The sequence below is a fragment of the Manis pentadactyla genome, chromosome 9 (assembly GCF_030020395.1).
Source record: "Manis pentadactyla isolate mManPen7 chromosome 9, mManPen7.hap1, whole genome shotgun sequence".
In the NCBI taxonomy this organism is placed as follows: domain Eukaryota; kingdom Metazoa; phylum Chordata; class Mammalia; order Pholidota; family Manidae; genus Manis; species Manis pentadactyla.
The window spans coordinates 7,339,162-7,346,864 of record NC_080027.1 but is presented as its reverse complement, the minus strand read 5'-3'; positions in this window follow the sequence as shown (position 1 = coordinate 7,346,864).

Genomic DNA, 7,703 nt, shown 5'->3' with positions numbered 1-7,703 from the left:
TCCGGGACTCTGCCCGGAGCTGGAGAGAGGGGGCCCTTGTTGGCGGGCTGTTACTGCCGCCCCAGAGCTACTACTATCAAGAAGGTAGCTACTAACGTTCACGGGGGTGCTGGGGGCAGGAGTGAAACCCCGACGGATGCCAGCCCTGGCCCTCTTGCTGTCCCTGCGGCCTCCACAAGGTCTCCGTCCACATCTGTCATGGCCAAACACGGAAGACCTCATCCAGCTCCTGGCGTGAGCACCTGGCATTGCTGGCAAAGCCTGTCTGCTGAACCGATGGGCCTTCCAGCCTCGAGACAGACGCATGATGGGCCCAAAGGGGGACTGAAGAGCCACCCATTCACCCAACACGCATTTGCTGCCTGCCTACTCCTTGCCAGGCACAGTTCTAAGAGCTCAGGACACCAAGTGAGGCTGGGGACGGGGTTGGGGGGTCCTTATGTGATGAGGATGGTGACACTAAAGCACCTGGCAGGCGGGCGGTGCTGACACTACGAGAGAGTGCAAGGTGGGGAGGCAAGTGACCCGCCCTCCCCAGGGAGGTGACCTGTGAGGGGAGACTCAGAGGTGCTGAGGGAGGAAGCTCTGCAGGGGAAAGCATTCCTGGCAGAGGGAACAGCCAGTGCAAAGGCGCCGAGCCAGGGCAGGTCTGGTACTTGGGAGGGGCCTCAAGCAGGCCGCTGTGGCTGGAGTCTTGGGAGCAGGGGGGAGGCGAGGTCAGAGAGGCTGAGGTGAAGCTCTCGGAGCCCTCGGGGCCAAGCGGGGTGGGGACACTTCAGACGGGGCTGAGGACAGACGGCCGAGGAAGGGCTGCGGGATTTGGGCTGGAGGGGTGCTGGTCAGGCACGAGGGGGGGTCCCTGGGGTTCCCCACCCTGCCTTCCCCCAGGCTGCCTCCTCTGCCTCCTGCCTTTCCTACCTGCCCTCCTGAGTGACAGAGCAGAGGCCCGCCACCCACGTGACCTTGGACCAGCCGGGGACGTCTCCTCCAGCATCCGGGGACCCTGCTGTGGCCCTGGCACTAGGCCTGGGAACTGGGGAGGCGCGGGACTTGGCACCGCGAGCAGGACCTCCACCTGTGTCGCTGGTTCTCTCCTGGGAGATGAGTCGCAGCCTTAAGGTCCCAATGCTCTCATCTCCTAGCCAGGTGGCCCATCTCTGGCCAGGTACCAGGGGTCACCGTCGTGCAGAGCGGAGGCCCTCCAGTGGGGGCAGTGGGTCCCCTCCTCGGGGGGCTGGGACCTGCCTGCCTTCTGAAGGCACCATCCCGGGAGACTCTGGAATCCGGCCTCCGGCCCGGCCGCCCTGGCCGGCTTATCCTCGTCTGCTCCAAACTGTGCCCGTCCAGGGCCCCTGGGCTGAGTCTTTCCTCACTGCGAATAGTTTCTAATTGTCCATGATCTATAATTCAAATCTTAAATGTTTCTTTAAAAAATAATGGGGACCGGAAGGGGTGCCCTCACTGGGCTCCCCATCCTCCAGGGGCCTTCTCGAACCTTTCATCCTGCCCCTTGCTGTAAGTCTCCCCAGTCTCCCCTTTCCCTTGTTAGGGTCAAGATCGCAGCCCTGGGCACGGCCTGAGGGGCATTTCTCCCTTACTGCTGCATAACAAGCTATCCCCAAACCAGTGACTTAAAACAACTATTTTCTTAAACCTCACACATTTGTACAGGACCCGGCAGGTGGCTCTGCTTTTCACAGCGTCAAAGACTCAGCTGTCAGATGGCTCATCTGGGGAGAGCCATAATTCTTACATGGCAACTTAGAACTCCAAGGGAGAGAACTTGGAGAGGCCCGGGCTTCTTAGGGCCTGGCCTGGAAAGTTCCAGAACATCACCTGTGACACTTGCCATGCAGCCCAGCCCAGATTCCAGGAGAGAGAATAGCACAGAACTTTCTGCCACCTGTGGTCTGCTGCGGAGGCCCTGTTTGCCCTCGCTAGGTCTGCCTTACCTGTCCCCCACGCCATTCCCTGGAGCTTGCCCCTGCTCCTGTCACACTGGCATTCTCTCAGGGCCCAAAGGCACATATACTCAGCTGGCACCCTGGTCCCCCTGGGCACCCTGGAGGCATCCCACCTGAAAGCACGGGGTCTTGCTTGCGTGCTGGTCACTTAGCCACGGCCTGCAGGCTTCCCCCCGGGGACAGTGAATCCCCCCAGGCACCTTGAGGGAAGGTGGCTCCTTCCCGGGGAAGGTGGGGAGCAGTGGGCCAGGAGCCAGCAGCTGGGGATCGAGGCCCCGGGGACGGGCACTGGACGGGCCACCAGCACCGCCCCTGGTAGCGCTTCCCCTCCCTTCCACGGTTACTCATCTACTGACATTCTGTAGCTGTCTGTTGCCCTCTCTCCCTGAGCCTGGCTTCTTGGAGGGCAGGGGCAGGGCCAGGTTTTGCTCACCATTTGTAGAACCCTGGGATCCACGGGCACATGCCCCCCACAGCTGCACTGAGGGGCCTTTCCCGGCATCGCCCCATGTGCCAGCTCAGTGTGCCTGCTCCCCACCTGGAGTCAGGTCTCCCGTGGGCCCCTGTGGGCTAGGAGGCCTGGAGGCAGTTTCAGCTGGAGGCTGGGCACACAGGCGCCCAGCAGGAGAGGCCTCCCTTGCCCTGCACCAGCTCATTAAGACCCTGCCCAGGACCCACTTCCCCACTCGCTCCTCGCCCCCTGCACCCACCCCCCCGCTCTTCACTGTAGTAAAATAAAACATAAATCTACCATCTCAGCCATTTCTAAGTGTGCCAGCTCAGTGACTTTAAATACCTTTCTAATGTGGTGCCCTCAGCCCCACCATCTGCACAGCTATTCAGCTTGCAAAAATGAGACAGTGTCCCCATTAAACACTAACCCCCTCCCCTCCCCGGGCCCCTGGCCACCCTCCTTCCTTCTGTCTCTACAGATCTGACCACTCCAGGTCCTCCTATGGATGGGATCATACAGGATTTGTCCTTTGCTGACTGGCTCATTTCACTTGGCATCTTCAAGGTTCATCCGTGTTACAGCGTGTGTCAGAACTCTCCTCCTCTTTAAGACTGAATAATATTCCATTGTGTGTACACGCCATATTTTGTTTAGCCATTCAAAGGTCAATGGACACTTGGGCTGCTTCCATCGTTTGGCTATTGTGAATAATGCTGCTGTGAACATGGTGTACAAATATCTCTTCTCGACCCTGATTTCAATTCTTTTGGGTCTATGCCCAGCAGTGGGATGGCTGGATCATATGGTCATTCTATTTATTATTCTTTGAGAAGCTGCCATGCTGTTTTCCATGGAGACTGCACCCTTTCACATTCCCACCAACACTGCACAGTGCTTTCAATTTCCCCACATCCTCACCAACACTTACTATTTTTTTTTAAATAGCAGCCATTCTAATAGGTTTGAGGTGGTCTCTCACCGTGGTTTTGAATTGCACGTAACCTAGATCACTGATTCTGAGCATCCGTTCATGTGCTGATTAGCTGTTTGTCCCCCTGAGAGAAATGTCTGTCCAAGTCCTTTGCCCATTTTAGAATCAGGCTGTTGCTGAGTTTTAGGAGTTCTCTATGCATGCTGGATATTAATCCCTTATTAGATATATGATTTGCAAACATTTTCCTCCATTCTGTGGGTTGCCCTTTTACATCATCTTGGATGCATAAAAATTTTTAATTTTCACGAGGTATGGTTTGTCTATTTCTTCTTCTGCCCTCTGTGCCCTCAGTGTCAGACCCAAGACCATAGTGACAAGGTCATGAAACTTTGGCCCTATGCTTTTTCCTAAGAGTTTCACAGTTTTAGGTCTTCCATTTAAGTCTTCGATTCTTCTAAGTTCATTTTTGTGTAGTGTTAGATAAGGGGGCTCTTATTGTTTAAAATAGCAGATAGCCCCAAGTCTTTCTTACTCCCTGATCTTTTGCATTTAGAGGTGGACTGGGTTTCCCTGGGGTGGGGACAGGGTGAGGGTGCCCACTGGGGTGAGCTGCGATGGGCACTTGCTGCTCCTTCCTGGTCTTATCTGCCACACGGGTGACCCCTTGGTGCTCCTGGGCAAACCTCAAGGACTCCTTTCCTGAGGCCACGTCCAAAGTGACGTGCCACGTTTCACTTCCTCGGCCAACCTGTGCCCCGTCCTGCCCAGCTTCACTCAGGAGGCCTGTGCCCTGTGCACCTGGGGGCAGGTGGGCCTTCCCCACTTGTGGCACCTGGGACTAGCTGGGGCTGACATGCCATCCTTCTGGGATGCCCCAAACCCAGACTAGGAGCCATGCCAGCCTCACTCCTCGTTTTTCCCCTTGAGGGTGCTCTGCGACCTCTACTTCCCTTACACACACACACACACACACACACACACACACACACACACACACACACGTAGGGTTGACCAGATGACTTGAGGAGCTTGAGGACTTGTGCCTCTGGAGTCATATTGGGCCCCCTGGACTGGTCTTAAGCAGTTGCCAGGTCTGGTGCTTCCCCCGGTTGGTCCTGAAATGTCCCCCTGTATTGTCAGCGCCTGGGTCCCCCAGCTTGGGGGCTTGTGGACCAGCAGCAAGGCAGGTGGTACAGCTGGTGGGGGAGAGCCTGGGGTGGGAGGCGGGCAGGACTCCAGGCGCTGGCTTGCACCGCTGTGAGTCTTACGAATGAGATTGAAACCCCGCGTTCTGTTCCTTCAAGGGCGGGCCGAGGTGATAGTAACATCAGTGACATCACAGGTTGCAGGAGGGTCGAGAGTCCTTGGACAGAGCTTCCCGCCCTCAGGTGTTCAGGGGCCACCAAGCATGACTCCCAGACATCGCTGCATCCTGGGCTCTGTGCTTCTGTTTACCTGATATTTTTGTTTTCACCCACCCCTTTGTGACTTAAATAATTTTGTTTTTAAATGGAAAATCATTGTCGCTTGCTGTCCATAGGTCACCTGGGAAAATGAACACAAAGTGGTGCTAAGAACTTCAGGCCACCTGCCAAAGGCCCTGAGCCCTCTTTTTTTTAAGGGAGATTTGCAAGTGTTAGAAATGTGGTAAAGACCGACTTTCACCAAACAGAAACTCTCTCCTCTTAATGAGGATGGCTGAAAGGGTCTCTCTCTCTCTCTCACTGCGAGATCCATGTGATTTAAGGCCACCCACGTCCCACCTAAAATCACCAGTCCTGCTGGGGGCAAGTGTGGTGCTCGGCACTTGGAGAACATCCCATGAACACACAGAAAAGGCAAAAACCCTGGGGACTCCAGGCACATGGTGCCATGCCCCAGCATGCCCCCTCCGCAGGGACCTGCCCCCTGCACCTCTCTCCGTGCAGATGCCCGCACCCTGGGTGGCACGACAGACGAGCTTCCAAGGTGGGTGAGAAGTGGCTTCTTTGACTGTCCTCCCCACGGCTCCCCTCCCTTTCAGAGTGGGCTCCTGACCACTCCCACCAGCAGAAGTGTCACTACGTGCCTTCGCTTCTGTCCTGTTCTCTGGAGCATGTGTGCTTGCAGCCCTGGGTGACCGCATCAGAACCCCAGCCACCCGAGGCTGCTGTGTTGGGAGGGCGCCCGCTGCATGAAGACGCCGTGCGTCCTTGCTGTCCAGCAACAGTATTGCTGAGTCTGGAATTCAAACCATCCCAGCCCAGCACCAGATATACAAAGAAGCCTCTAGATGGTTCCAGCCCTGGCTGCTTGGCTTCTAAACTGAGGCTCCAGAGAACAGAGACCAGCCATCCTGGGTGTCCTGTCCAGGCGTCTTACAACAGAATTGATCAGCCCAAGAAAGTGGCTGTTGCCTTGTGCACAGGGTTTTGGGGGAATTGGTCGCACAGCAGGAGATAATGGGAGCAGCGGCGACAGAGACAGGGAGGAGGGCACCCCAGCTCTCTGCAGCCCACCTGCTCTCTGGGATGGCGGGCCGACCAGGGCGGGCAGGCCAGCTGGGCCTTCTGATTCCTTGGTGCTGGGAGGGGAGCAGGGGCCCGGGGTGGAGAGGAGGGCTTGCTTGTCTCTTGCAGGCATCTGGCAGAATCCGAGCTTTCCCCATGTACCAAGGAATGCCAGTGTCGCGGGCTGGCATAAATCCTCAGCGGGTCTCCTGGAAGGCAAACAGTCCCTTCTGAGCCCCGAGGACCGGGAGGGGACTACATAGCAGGATGTTCTGGGCCCCAGGAACTGGCATAGAGCTGCCCGGGCCCCTTGCCGAAAGCCTCTCTCCCTGGAACGGTGGGCGCCCTTCCCTTCTCCTCAGGCTGGGCCCCCCGCTGTGGAGCCTGAGCAGAGAAGGGCTGAGGGGAGACACGTTCCTGAGCAGGCCAAGGAAAATGACAGCTTGCCCAAGGGGCCTCAGTTGCTGGGGGAGAAAGACTCCACCCAGCATGGGATGGAAATGGACCCAAAAATAAAAGGACGTTTCTTGAAGACATGCAATTAAAGCACATGAAACAATTTAAAAAATGAGTTTTTAAACGTTCAGAAGACGGCTTTTTTTTTAAAGGGTGATGGTTGTGTCTGAGATGTGCAGGATCACCCAGAAACACCATGAGACTCACTGCCACACTGGATGGTATGGGGTGCACGGATCCTTTCCCAATAAGACAGTAAGGGTATCCCCAAAGCCTGATTGTCTCCCCCATCTGAGGCCTCTGCCCAGCCTCCCTGGCCATCTTTCCATCCTGCCCCTGGGCCTTTGCATTCCGCCCCGGCTAGGCCTCCAGTGGCTGACGCTCTTTTCATTGTTCTGCTTCCAGCTCCAGCCTGGGCACCACACTGAATGCATAAGCCACCCTCAGAGTTACTCTCCCCTTGTGGCAACTGCGTTGTGTGAAATTACTATATTTGTTTGTTTTTGCATATTTACTCTTAGCTGTGAACTCAGGGGGTCAGGCCTGCCTTTCCTGGGTCACTGCTATACCCCAGAGGGAGGTTGGGGGGGCCCTCAACATGTGTTTGTTGAATGAATAACTGATGCATCCATGGGATCTGAACACCGGGTGATAATTGCACTGTTGCCCTGGAACTTGTTACGTGTGGTTAAGGACAGATCTTTGAAGCCAAAGAAACCTGATTAGTGTAAATAATCACTCAGACTAATGTTTGCCACTTCTGCATAACCCATTCTGTTATTAATCTTTTTCTTTCAATCAAACCATTTTTTATTTAAGGGAAACTCTATATTCCTTCCATACCTAGAAACCTGCTATCCCTTGACATCAATAAGGAGCGACATATGGGTAGATCAGATTATGCAAAATTGCGATTAAATTCTTGACAGAACTGGTTCCCCCAGAGCATCAGCCAGGCGTGCTCCTGAGCCTCTTTAAGTTAAGAAGTGTGGACTGGCAGGCCCTCAAGTAGTGTGAGAGGCACACAGGCCCTGGGACGTCCCCATTTCCAATCAGAAGGATTCAGGAGACTGGAAAAGGGCCAGTGCACCCCGTACAGTCTGGTGTGACCTAACGCTGTGGCTTCAGATCACCCATGGCCATCTCCTAAACCACCAGGTACATGTGGTCCACACGTGGGGGACACTGATGTCGAACCAGTAAAATCAGCGAAGACGTAAAGAATGTGCATGTGAGTCACCAGTGGGGGGAGAAAGCGCTGTGCTCAAAAGGAGGCCGTGCACACGGTCCTCAGGGCCACAGAATGTTCTCACAGACAGATCACATATCTGGCTACAAAGAAAGCTTAATAAATCCCCCCCCCCACACACCAAGAAAATGATAATGTAATAAGATATTAAATGAAC